Source organism: Theropithecus gelada, chromosome 11, assembly GCF_003255815.1.
Source record: "Theropithecus gelada isolate Dixy chromosome 11, Tgel_1.0, whole genome shotgun sequence".
NCBI classification, from domain to species: domain Eukaryota; kingdom Metazoa; phylum Chordata; class Mammalia; order Primates; family Cercopithecidae; genus Theropithecus; species Theropithecus gelada.
The window spans coordinates 84,051,158-84,065,174 of NC_037679.1; the positions used below are offsets into that span (position 1 = coordinate 84,051,158).

Consider the following 14,017-nt stretch of genomic DNA (forward strand, 5'->3'; position numbering starts at 1 on the left):
CAGTGGTACAATCTCGGCTCACTGCAACCTTCACCTCCCAGGTTCAAGCAATTCTCCTCCCTTGGCCTCCCAAGTAGCTGGGTTTACAAGTTCCCACCACCACACCTGGCTAATTTTTTTTTTTTTCAATAGAGGTGAGGTTTCACCATGTTAGCCAGGATGGTCTCCTGACCTCAAGTGATCCGCCTGCCTCGGCTTCTCAAAGTGCTGGGATTAAAGGCATGAGCCACCTTGCCCAGCCTATAAAAAATAATTGTTTAAAAATTAGCTGGGCGTGGTGCTGCACACCTGTAGTCCCAGCTACTTGGGAGGCTGAGGTGGGAGGGTCACTTGAGCCAAGGAGGTCGAGGTTGCAGTGAGCTGTGATGGCAGGACTGTACTCCAGCCTGGGTATCCAAGAAATACCCTGTCTCAAAAAAGGAGAAGGAGAAGGAAAAGGAGAAGAAGAAGGAGGAGGAGGAGGAGGAGAAGAAGAGGAGGAGGAGGAGGAGGAGAGGAGGAGGAGGAGGAGGAGGAGGAAAAGGAAGGAAGGAAGGAAGGAAGGAAGGAAGGAAGGAAGGAAGGAAGGAAGGAAGGAAGGAAGGGAGGGGAACACACGCAAACACAACCTACACCCAACAGAAGGTAGTGAGGAAGGGAGCTCACGAGTCTAGAAGGTGGGGGTTAGGGGGCATTCCACAGCAGCCACAGCCTGTGCAAATGCCCTGTGGTAGGGAGATGCTGGGAGAGAGCCTGCCTGTGCGGCTGAGTGAGCCATTCAGGGAGGAGTCAGAGGAAGATGAGAACACAGAAGTTTTCCATGAAAACCAGAAATACAGAAATATATACGAAATCTCCTGATTTAAAAACTTTGCAAAAACATGATTTTCTTAAAGGGACTATAGGAAACATGCCTGGGGTCCGTTTGGACTCCTCTCCCAGCTTTGCTCCTCTAGATCTATAATTCGCTGCCCCAGTGTCACAGGGAGGTCCCCCTCAGTCCACCTGACCCCCACCCTCAACCCAGCCAGGATCTCGGGCCCCTCAGTGCCCACACCATGTCAGAGCCCAGGAGGAGTGACCCAGCCCATCAGATTAGAGCTGATGTTGCAAAGCCAGGCAGCCAGGCGGCTGCATCACCTTCCACCCTCTTTCGAACATGGTCTTCTAAGACAAGGACAGCTGCCCCCATTGTCCCCAGACAGCCAGAAGCAATACGCAGAGTCTTTATAGGAGGCAGACAGCTGAGCTGGCCAGTAGAGCCAGCCCCACGTCCCCTGGAAGGAGCAGACTTGGAGGTAGCCAGACCCTGGGTCGCACTCCATGGGGCCACTTGGGCAAGTCAGCCCCTGTGAACCTCAAGTTTCTCATCTGTATGATGGAGCTGGTGACACTGTGTCTAGTTTGACCTACGTGGTGTGTAAATGAAGAAGCTGAATTCATTGTCAAGAAGCTGGAAGATGTAATGTAATACCTGGATTTCACTGGAAGATGTAATGTAATACCTGGATTTCACTGGAAGATGTAATGTAATACCTGGATTTCACTGGAAGATGTAATGTAATACCTGGATTTCACTGGAAGATGTAATGTAATACCTGGATTTCACTGGAGGATGTAATGTAATACCTGGATTTCAGAGTTCTCTTGGAAAAACCAGGAGATCAGAGACTTGCCTTCAAGTGCCATAACTGTTTATTGATAAACGCGTCTTCCTACCCAGCTGCGAGCACCAGAAGGAGCATCTTATGACCTGAGCACCCCATAGGTGCAAACGAAGGCGCATAAACTCAATATTAAAGAGGTAACAGAAGCAAGCATTTCCGGGGTACGCCACGCGCCTGGTGATGCTGTTCACTGTGTTCTCATCCTCTTAACAGCACCATGACTCTGTGAGGCAGCCACCTCCACTATTATTACTCCCATGTTACAGATTAGGAAACTGAGGCACAACTAAGGCTGGAGAGAGATACAACCAATAGTTGGAGGGCACTGAGGAGTCCAGGAGGTCTTCCTGGAGGAAGTGGTATGTGAGCTGGGTCAAAGAGCAGTCCTGCCCCCTCAGTAACACCCTCCCCACCCCATGGCAGCTCCCACCACCCCATGCGACCACAGCTCACAGGCACCAGCTCCAGCCCCTCCCAACTCTCAGGCCCCGATCACCCAGCCCTTCCTTCAGTCCTGGCCTTCACCCAGCCTCCAAGCCCGTGCACTGCAGGTCCCTCTGTCTGGGACAGACCCTGCAGCCCTGGGGACCCTGCTCACCACAGGCCAGGCCCCTTCTCCAGCCTGGGGGACACATCCAGCTGCTGGTGCTCCCTCCATAGAAAACACAGCATCAAAACCCAGAACCCTGGAAAATGTGTTCAGGGAGTAGAGCGCGAACTGTATGTTCTCGCCACAGAAAACAGTGGGGGGCAGGAGGGAACCGTAGCGGTGACAGGTGTGTTCAGCACCTGCATCTCAGGGGCAGGTTTCCCGGTGTGCACACACCAGCCCATCAAACTGCATACATTAAACATGTGCCATTGTTTTATATCAATCACACCTTAATAAAACTGCTTTTTTAAAAAAGCAAAACAAGGCCCAGTGCGGTGGCTCACACCTGTAATCCCAGCACTTCGAGGGGCCAAGGCAGGCAGATCACTTGAGCCCAGGAGTTCAAGACCAGCCTGAGCATGGAGACCCCATCTCTACAAAAAACACAAAAATCAGTCATCCATGATGGCAGGTGCCTATAGTCCCAGCTGCTTGGGAGGCTGAGGTGGGAGGATGACTTGAGCCCAGGAAGCAGAGCTTGCAGTGATCTGTGATCACACCACTGCAGTCCAGCCTGGGCGACAGAGCAAGACTCCATCACACACACAGCCTCAATTTCCCTTTGCGGCCTTCCTCTCCCACCCGGTTTCTCAGCAGAGTCTGCTGGGCTGGAGATGCCTTTCTCCTTTGGAATCTCACCATGCTTTCCTCCTCCCCTGGCCTGCTCGGCCTGGTTCTGAAGATGAATCAGGGCTAAACCACGAATTCCTGGGATCCGGCCGCGTGTCCATGTTTCTCTCTCTCTCTCTCTCTCTCTCTCTCTCTGTCTGTCTCCAACAGAAGAGGCTTTCGGGCCCTGGGTTTCAGTCCATTCATTCAACATTACCCAAAGGGAATCTTCAGAGACCCAGTGCAGCCCCGTCCAACTGGGTGACCAGGGGAGGGTCGCTGACCTTCTCCCAGCCTCAGTTTCCTCAACCATACAACGGGCATAAGGAGAGTGTCGCCTTGTGGGCTGCTGTGAGGTTTGAACGAGTCCATGGAGGTAAAGTGCTTAGAACAAGGTCTGAAGACCCCGGGCACCGGAGGGTCAGCCCTGGAGTCACTAAGTGACCCTCCCTTCTCTGCCCCACCTCCACCTGGGTTAAGGGATGGACTCTGCCCTGCTTTTGATCAGCAGGATGACTTTTTTCCACCACACTAGACCAGGCAGCTGATTAGATAACAGTGGTGGGGACACTGTGGCCTTTTGCCTAACATGGCTGATTCTGTGATTCTGTCCCCACCACCCCCAAGGTCAAAGACCATGGCCCTGGAACACAAAGTTGGGACAGAATGCCAAGATGAGCCTTTGTTGGACACCACTCCCTCCCATCTGGCGAAATAGACCCTTTGAGCCCAGGAAGGCTGCCTGGAGGAGGGGACATCTGAGCTGGGAATTTTAAAATGAGCTGGGCTTTGCTAGTTAAAGAAGATGGTGGAGGAGTGCCTGGCAGAAGACACAGCCTGTGCAAAGGCTGGCAAGGCTTTAAGAGCGTGACTTGCCTGAATGTTCACCAAAAACAAACATGGAATGATATGTCCATATTTGATCGATGGAAACTCAAATATTCATCAACAGATAAATGAATTGCCACACACATCCACACAATGGAATGCTACTTGGCAATCAAAAAGAACCGACCATGGATAAACGCCACAACAACGGGTGAGCTTCAGAAGCACTACCCCAAGTAAAAAAAAAGAAAAGAAGAATCATAAGAATCATACTACACAACACCATTTCCGCGACATCAGGGAAAGGGAAAACTCTAGAGAGAGAAGCCAGACCAGTGGCTGCCGTGGACCAGGATGGAGGACTGATATGAACTGGCCCAGCTATCTTGATTTTGGTTGACATATAGGTGAAGTATATATATCCAATACAACCCATCAAATTAGGCCAGTCATAGTGGCTCATGCCTGTAATCCGAGGACTTTGGGAGGCAAAGCCAGGAGAATTTCTTGAGGCCAGGAGTTCAAGACCAACCTGGGCAACATGGTGAAACCCTGTCTCCACTAAAAATACAAAAAATATTAGCCAGGCATGGTGGTGTGCACCTGTGGTCCCAGCTACTCAGGAGACTGAGCTGGGAGGATCGCTTGAGCCCAGGAGTTCAAGGCTACAGTGAGCTGTGATCATGCCCCCTGCACTCCAGTCTGGGCCACAAAGCAAGACCCTGTCTGAAAAAAAAAAAACAACAGCAACAAGAACACCCATGACATGCTAAATTTACCACTATGGAACAACCTCCAGTATATTTTAAGTAAAAATAAATAAATAAATGAATACTATTACTACCTTTAAAATATAATGCAATCATGTTGATCAAAAGGCAGATATGTGCATACACATATAATCCCATTTATGTGACGTTCTAGAACAGGCAAGACTGACATATCAATAGAAGCCAGAATGGGGTCACCTGGGAGGATGGGGGATAAGGGGGTGAAAATTCTGTTTCCTGATCTGGTTGCTGGTTACCCATGACTGTGTTTACTGAAAAATGTATGGTGTTGTTCCCTTTATATGTGGGCTTTTCTATACGTATGCTACACTTCACTAAAACCCTTTTGAAACTATAATGTGAAATTAAAAAAAATAAAAGGTTAACTGCAAATGGTCAAAGGACTTGAAAAGACCTTTCTCCGAAGAAAATACACAAATGGCCAACAAGCTCATGAAAAGGTGCTTGACATCATCAGGGAAATGCAAATCAAAGTCACAATGGGCCACCACTTCTCACCCTAGGATGGCTAGAATTTTTTTTCATGGAAAATAACAAGTGTTGGCAAGGGTGTGGGAACTGAAACCTTTGGGCATTGCCGGCAGAAGTGTAATGTGGAACAGCCACTGTGGACACCAGTCTGGCTGTTCCTCAAACAGTCAAACACAAAGTTACCGTATGACCCTGCAACTCCACTCCCCAGAACAGACCCAAAAAGAACTGAAAATGGGTATTCAAACAACACGTACAAGAATGTGCACAGAAGCACTGCTCGCAATGGGCGAAAACGACCCAAGTATCTGTCAACACATGAGTGGCTGAACACAGGCTGATCTGTCCAGACGCGGCATCTGACTCATTCAGAAAAGGGACTGCATGCGTTGGTTGTTTACTATTGTGTAAAAAAGAAACGTATTTAAAGAGTCAAAAATATAATTTTAGAGAAAGGAATGTGGCCGGGCGTGGTGGCTCACACCTGTAATCCCAGCACTTTGGGAGGCTGAGGCAGGTGGATGACCTGAGGTCAGGAGTTCAAGACCAGCCTGGCCAACATGGTGAAACCCCACCTCTACTAAAAAAAAAAAAAAAAAAAAAATTAGCTGGGCATGGTGGCAGCCATCTATAATCCCAGCTACTCGGGAGGCTGAGGCAGGAGATTCACTTGAACCTGGGAGACAGAGGTTGCAGTGAGAGCCGAGATCGCGCCACTGCACTACAGCCTGGGTAACAGACCGAGATTCCATCTCAAAAAACAGAAAGAAAGGAATGCGACACTGACACATGCCACCACATGGACAAACCTCAAAAACATGACACAGAGTGAAAGAAGCCAGTCGAAAGGCCACGCATAGTGTCTGACCACACTTAGTGAAATACCCAGAATAGGCAAATCCAGAGACAGCAGATTGGTGGTTGCCAGGGGCTAGGGGAGAAAGGAATGGCGGGTGACTGCTTAATGGGTGCACGGTATGAGAATGCTTTGGAATTAGGTCGTGGTCATGGCTGCGCAACCTTGCAAATGCACTAAATGTCACTGAACTGTACATCTGTAAATGGTTTTGGTGAATTTTATGTTAGCTGGATCTTAATCACAACTTCAAAAAGAAAGATTAACTCCAAATTAAAATGAGATATCATTTCCCAGTAGATGAGAAAAAATTAGGACATCCAAGAAAACAACTACAGGCAAAACTGTTTGGAAACAGGACGACTGTGCACAGTGGGGGTCTGGCCACCAGGGAGTTGCGGACAGTTTCTAACTGGGTCAGGTGTGAGCAAAGTCCCATAGTCTGTGGGTTCCCTGTTCAGACATGGCACAGAGCACCAGCTTCCCAGCTCCTGCCACGCTACGCCCACAACCTGCACACCCACCAGAAGCTTCACGAAGGAACACTCACCTTCCCAGCATGATGCAACTTGCGTTACGGCTCCATTATTCACCCCTCTGATATTCTATCTTATTCCATTCTGTTTTCAAAATGCTCATCCCAGGCCAGGCGCGGTGGCTCATGCCTGTAATCCCAGCACTTTGGGAGGCCGGGGAGGGCGAATTGTGAGGTCAGGAGATCGAGACCATCCTGGCTAACACAGTGAAACCCTGTCTCTACTAAAAATATAAAAAATTAGCTGGGCATGGTGGCATGTTCCTGTAGTCCCAGCTACTTGGGCGGCTGAGGCAGGAGAATTGCTTGAACCCAGGAGGCGGAGGTTGCAGCGAGCCAAAATTGCGCCACTGCACTCCAGCCTACAGAGACGGAGCAAGATTCCGTCTCAAAAAAAAAAAAAAAAAAAAAAAGCTGATCCCTACCCACTCCACTTATTTCACAACCCACAATCTGATCACATCTGACAGTTTGAAAACTCTGCCCTAGAAAGATTCTCATATGTGTGCAAGAGAGCGCCAGAAGAATTGTCAGACCTGAAAAAAAGAACAGAGGGCCAGGCACATGGCTCACGCCTGTGATCTCAGGCCTTGGGAGGCCGAGGCGGGTGGATCACTTGAGGTCAGGAGTTCCAGACCAGCCTGGCCAACATGGTGAAACCCCGTCTCTACTAAAACTACAAAAATTACCCAAGCACAGTGACATGCAACTGTAGTCCCAGCTACTCGGGAGGCTGAGGTGGGAGAATTGCTTGAGCCCAGGAGGCGGAGGTTGCAGTGAGCCGAGATCACACCATTGCACTCCAGCCTGGGTGACAGAGCGAGATCCTGCCTTGAAAAACAACAGGGAGCCCAGCCAGGTTCTCAGTCAAAGATAAGCTGGGCTTCTGCACACACGGTGGCTGCACGGTGAGTAAATGTCATCAACTTGGAGATACCTCAACGGCAGAATCTTGACAGAAAGACAAATACTGCAGGACAAATACTTTTAGATTTGTCTTTTAGAGGCCGGGCGCGGTGGCTCAAGCCTGTAATCCCAGCACTTTGGGAGGCCGAGACGGGCGGATCATGAGGTCAGGAGATCGAGACCATCCTGGCTAATACGGTGAAACCCCGTCTCTACTAAAAAATACAAAAAAATAGCCGGGCGAGGTGGCAGGCGCCTGTGGTCCCAGCTACTCGGGAGGCTGAGGCAGGAGAATGGCATAGACCCGGGAGTCAGAGCTTGCAGTGAGCTGAGATCCGGCCACTGCACTCCAGCCTGGGCAACAGAGCAAGACTCCGTCTCAAAAAAAAAAAAAAAAAAAAAAAAAAAAGATTTGTCTTTTAGAGATTAGGAACCTGAAGGCATTGAACACACAGAGAGTTGAATGGTGCTTCCAGCGCGGAGGCTGGGGAAGGTGGGGAGATGCAGGTCACAGGGCACAAAGCTGCAGTCACATGGGACGGGTGGTCTGGAGGTTGGATGCACAGCACGAGGACTGTAATTAATACTGTACTGTATACTGGAAGTAGATTTCAGGTGCTCTCACCACTAAAAACAAAGAGGTGGCTGGGCCTCATGCCTGTAATCCCAGCACTTTGGGAGGCCGAGGTGGGAGGATGGCTTGAGGTCAGGAGTTTGAGAACCACCTGGGCAACATAGGCAGCCCGTCTCTATAAGAAATACAAAAACGGCCAGGCGCGGTGGCTCACGCCTGTAATCCCAGCACTTTGGGAGGCCAAGACAGGCAGATCACGAGGTCAGGAAATCGAGACCATCCTGGCTAACACGGTGAAACCCCGTCTCTACTAAAAATACAAAAAAAAATAGCCAGGTGTAGTGGCGGGCACCTGTAGTCCCAGCTACTTGGGAGGCTGAGGCAGGAGAATGGCGTGAACCCGGGAGGCGGAGCTTGCAGTGAGCCGAGATTGCACCACTGCACTCCAGCCTGGGCGACTGAGCAAGACTCCATCTCAACAAAAAGAAGAAAAAAATAATAATTCAAAAACTAGCCAGGCACAGTGGCACGCACCTGTGGTCCCAGCTACTCAGGAGGCTGAAGTGGGAGGATCACTTGAGCCTGAGAGTTCAAGGCTACAGTGAGCCGTGATCACCCCACTGCACTCCAGCCTGGGTGACAGAGCAAGACTCTGTCTCAAAAAAGAAAAAAAAACAAAAAGAGGTAACTATATGAGGAGATACATATGTTAATCTGCTTAACTGTAGTAATCATTTCACTATGTGTATATATATAGCAAAACAGCATGTTGGATGCCTTAAATATATATAATTTTTATTATTTATTTAATTTGAGACAGAGTCTCGCTCAGTTGTCCAGGCTGGAGAGCCTTGACCTCCCGATCTCCCCAGATCAAGCGATCCTCTCACCTCAGCCTCCTGAGTAGCTGAGACTACAAGGCACGCACCACCACATCCGGCTATTTTTTTCTATTCTTTATTTTTTTGTTTTTAGTAGAGACAAGGTCTCACTATGTTGCACAGGCTGGTCTTGAACTCCTGAGCTCAAGCGATCCACTCGCTTCAGCCTCCCAAAGTCCTGGGATTACAGGCATCAGCCACTGCACCTGGCCTCAATTTTTATTTTAAAAGAAAAAAAAAATCGAGTGAAGAAAAGGCTAAAGAAAGAAACAATTGACATTGGCCTCTTGATGTGAATTTTCCAAACACGTGAAATAATACTCGATATTTTTTCTGAAGACAAACCCACGTGGAAATGTAGAAAACCATTCAGGGAAATGGAACTTGCAAACAATCTCAGGAGAGGGCCGGGGGCTGGGGATGTGGGAAGCTTTAACTGTCATTGTGAACATGTTATTTCTTGAAAATAACATACGAGCCACCGTCTGAACATTGGCGTACAAGTCCCTCTGCCTGATCTGGCCCCTGTGTTCTCTCTGACCCCACATCCAGCCACTGTCTGCTACTCAGCTCAGCCCCACTGCCTCCTTGCTGTCCTGTCTAAGCAGCCATGCTTCTGCCCCAGGGCCTCTGCACCTGCTGCTCCCTCCTAACCACGTGGTCAAATCCCTCACACCTTCGAATCTCTATTCACATGCCCCCTTCTCAGAAGGCTCATCCGACCTGCCCCTAAAACTCCTGATCTCCCGACCCGCTGTGTTGTTTCCATGCTGAGTGTGGCCATCAAGCGCGTGGCACAACTAGCTTATCAGGTTTATCGTCCATCTGTCTCCCCTGCCAGGCCATAAACCCACAAGGGTAAGATCCTCAGCTGCTTTGTTTGGTGATGTGTCCTCAGGGCCTGGGACAGTGCTTGGCACCTTGCAGGAGCTCTGTAAATATTTTCTGAGTGAATGAGCAAAAGTGAGACCAGAAACCACATAATCAACATGGAAATGTCTACCAGGTGGTAATGCTAGTCCTCCTTTGTGTGTTTTAAATTTAAGAAGGGATTATCTTTTTTTAAATACACAGAGAGTACCTCCTGTTTAGGCCGAGGCAACAGCTCGGTAAATGTGTGATGGATGAGATGAAGATTTCATAGACATTAATTTTTAGCTCTCTCTTCCCACCACCCACAGCACTTTCCCCTGTACCTGGAGAGGCCCCTGACCTCCAAACCTAAAACCCCACTCGCCCAGGTGCCGCCTCCTCCATGAAGCCCGCTGGAATGACCTCGGCCTACAGTGAGCCTGCTCTGACCTCATTGGGATTGCAGTTCATCCCCTGCACAATCACCCGCCCAGGCTAGATGCTATGCTAGGAATTTAAAGACACAAGGATGAACACGATGGGGCCCCTGCCCTGAGGCGCCCCTGCCCTGAGACACCAGGGGAGCAGAATTGTATGGACAATCTGTCCAGCACTGTTCAGGTAGCAAAACACTTCCACCTGCTTCACCTCTTAAATCCTCAATGACTCATCTCACAGAAGCAGACACTGAGGCTCCAAAGCCAAATGCCTGACCAAGGTCACAGGAGCAGGGACAGACAGAGCCCCAGGCTCCATATCCACGTCTAGGCCTGTGCCCTCACACTTCTCTCCTAGGCCATCCCCGCTGGGCTCCTTGCACGGGAGCTTCACAAATGAATCATTAACTTGACCTGGCCACTGAATTGCAGGCCTAATTCCTCCTGTGAGAAGAGAAAACAGGCTTCCAAGAAAGACACCTCTGACCAAATGAGCCAAGAAGCCAATTTGCCGAGACGAAGTCTAGTTCTGGGGCAAGGCCAGGCCCTGCCCACACTGGACCAGCCAGTCAGTCACTGACTACACCCTGAATCCCAGGGCCCCTGGCATCCCCAGCCCCGTGGGGCCTGTAAATGCAGGAATGATCGACGACACAGGCTAATCCAATCTGGGACTTGGGAACACCACACCCTTGGCTCACGTTCCAACTTCTTTTGATTTTTAAAGGACTAAGGTAAGAAGAGTAAAATAAAGGGTTTTTACAAGAAACCCACGCGTGTGAGTTGCTTAAGCAAAGAGGTTGAGTCATTCCTGAGTCCTCCATTTCCCTCCCACCTAGCACCCATCCAGCAGCAAGGCTGGGCTGCTCTCACTTTAAAGCATGCCTCAAATCCATCCACTTCTCTCCAGCACCATCGTGGCCCCCATCCTGGCTTGTGCGGACGGCTGCCGTAGTCTCCTCACTGTTGTCCTGCCTCTGCTCTTGCCCCCCGCCCCATTCTCCCCACAGAATCCAAGTTATCCTTTTAAGATTAAAGTCAGAGCATGTCATTCTTCTGCTCAAACCTCCCCTATGCCTTCCTGTTTATCTCAGAAGAGAATCTAAATTCCTGACAGTGACTGATGAGGCCTTGCACAACCCAGCTCCCTGTAGTCACTCCAGTCTCCTCCCCCCCTTTCCTATCTGCCTCGCTCACTCTGCTCCAGCCACACTGGCCTTGCTGTGCTCCTGAGCCACCAGGCAAGTTTCTGCCACAGGGCCTTTGCACTGACTGTTTGCTCCTCCAGGGCCAATCCTTCCCCTGATGCCCACAAAAGTGAGCCCCTCACTTCTCAAGTCTAAAGTCACCTTCTCAGTGAGACCTTCCCTGAGCACTCTTCAATTCCTCAACTGTCTCTTTTGAGCCCCCACTGTATGGCAGGCTCGGCTCTAGGCCTGGGCACTTCAATAGTGAACAAAATGGACGAAAAGACCATTCGTCCTAAAGCAGCCCTTCCCCCATCACATTGTATTCACCACCCTCTTTTATCTCCCTGACATTATCAACATCTGAAATTCCTATGTATTTGTTGGTAAGTCCCCCTTCCTGCTGCCTGGAATTCAGTCACAATGGAGGGAGCTAGAGCAGCCATTTTGAATCGTGAGACCCCCTTAAGAATGGAAGCCACACATGAAGAAGGGTGGAGCAGAATAGGAGATAGAAGAAAGGATCCCTGTGATTTCCTGGAGCCACACACCAGCCCTGGGTGACTTAGTCATCAGAGAAATGTCCACTAGACTCACAGTGAGATCCCATGCCACACACCAGAACGGCTAAAATGAAAAAGACTGACAATAACAAGTGTTGACGAGGATGTGGAGCAGTCAGAGTGCTCACACATTGCTGGTGGAAGTGTGCATTGGTGCAATCACTGTGGAATATACTTTTTCTACCAAAGCTGGACATTCACCCTACAATATAGCAATCCCACCCCCAGTATTTATCGCAGAGAAATGAAAGCATGCAACCACACAAAGATTATCCACAAATGCTCATAGCAGCCGTACCCATAACAGCCCCAAACTGGAAACAACACAAATGTCTACAAGCAAGTGAATGCATGACAAATGGGGACACACTCATACCATGGAATGCTACCCAGCGACAAAAGGGAATGACCAACTGAGACACACAATGACAGGGTAAATCCCACACAGGGACCACGTGCATGAGTCCATGTATGTGATGTCCCAGGGGATAGCAAAACCAACCCATGGGGATAGAGGTGGGGGCAGCAGGACCTCAGGGGTGGATACTGACAGGGAGGGGTGCGGGGAAGCCGTTTACACTCCGTACAGGGGGTCATTATAAGCATGCATACCTAGGTAAAAATCCATCAACCTCTAACTGAAATTGTGCACTTTTCTTTATGTATTTGATACTTCCATTTTTTTAAGGAAAAAAATTAAAGCAAAAAAAAATTTTTTTTTTTTCAGACAGTCTCACTCTGTCACTCAGGCTGGAGTGCAGTGGTGTGATCTCAGCTAACTGCAACCTCTGTCTGCCAGGTTCAAGTAATTCTCCTGCCTCAGCATCCCGAATAGCTGGGACTACAGGCACGTGCCGCCATACCCAGCTGATGTTTTTTTTTGTTGCTGTTGTTGTTGTTGTTCTTGTTGTTGTTGTTTTTAGACAGAGTTTTGCTCTGTCGCCCAGGCTGGAGTGCAGTGGTGCGATCTCGGCTCACTGCAACCTCCACCTCCCGGGTTCAACCAATTCTCCTGCCCCAGCCTCCCAAGTAGCTGGGATTACAGGTGCCTGCCACCACACCCAGCTAATTTTTGTATTTTTTTTTTAGTAGAGACGGGGTTTCGCCATGTTGGCCAGGGTGGTCTCAAACTCCTGACCTCAGGTGATCCCAAAGTGGATCCCAAAGTGATCCCAAAGTGATCCCAAAGTGGATCCCAAAGTGATCCCAAAGTGGATCCCAAAGTGGATACCCAGCTGATGTTTTTTTTTGTTGCTGTTGTTGTTGTTGTTCTTGTTGTTGTTGTTTTTAGACAGAGTTTTGCTCTGTCGCCCAGGCTGGAGTGCAGTGGTGCGATCTCGGCTCACTGCAACCTCCACCTCCCGGGTTCAACTGATTCTCCTGCCCCAGGCCTCCCGAAGTGCTGGGATTACAGGCGTGAGCCACCGCGCCTGGCCTGATTTTTGTACTTTTGACAGAGATGGGGTTTTACCATGTTGGCCAGGCTGAGATCTCCAACTCCTGACCTCAGGTGATCAGCCCACCTCGGCCTCCCAAAGTGCTGGGATTACAGGCGTGAGCCACCATGCCTGACCTAAAGCAAAAAATTCTTGATCCAGAGATGGGTACTCTTCAGATGTTCCATACATCCTCAAGTGGTGTCTCTAATAAGACAGCACCTGCAGCCACCAAGGCCCAATCAGGGTCGCAGTCCCCCGTCAAGTCTGATTTCTGAAGCAGAGCAGCAAGGCCAGCCAGGAGACCGCCAGGGGCCCTGGAGAGATGTGAGAGGTCTGGGGTCCCCTCCTTACTAGCAAAGGGACTCTGACCACTCCCTGTCCCCTCAACCCCCTGCCCATCCTCCACCTACCAGCAGGCGCCTGATACAACTTCCTGTGCCTCAGTTTCTTTACCTGTAACAAGGAATAAAGAATAGGACCCATGCAGCAGGGACAGGTCATGTGGACATAATGTGTTGAGAACGGCCCTTCGCCGCTGCGATCTTCCTTCCAAAACCCGGAACTAGGGTCTAATCAATAGAAGAACAACGGACAAATCCCGGCAGAGGGGCGTCCCGCCAAATCCCTAGCCGGTGCTCATCAACGCAATCCAGGCCATCCAAAGCCAGGAAAGTCTGAGCACCTGCAGGGACCAGAAGAGCCTAAGGCAACGTGAGGGACAAACGTGATTTGGGGCCCTGGGTGGGGTCCTGAGACAGAAAAGGATACGAAGGAAACCCGAATCCTGTCT

The 14,017-nt window shown here is 49.8% G+C and overlaps 1 protein-coding gene across 5 annotated transcripts in view; it reads right to left on the minus strand.

Moving 5' to 3' along the window:
• SCARB1 (scavenger receptor class B member 1) overlaps positions 1 to 14,017 on the minus strand; it is an 88,859-nt gene that overhangs the window by 40,124 nt on the left and 34,718 nt on the right. The gene's annotated exons all lie outside the window — the stretch shown is intronic.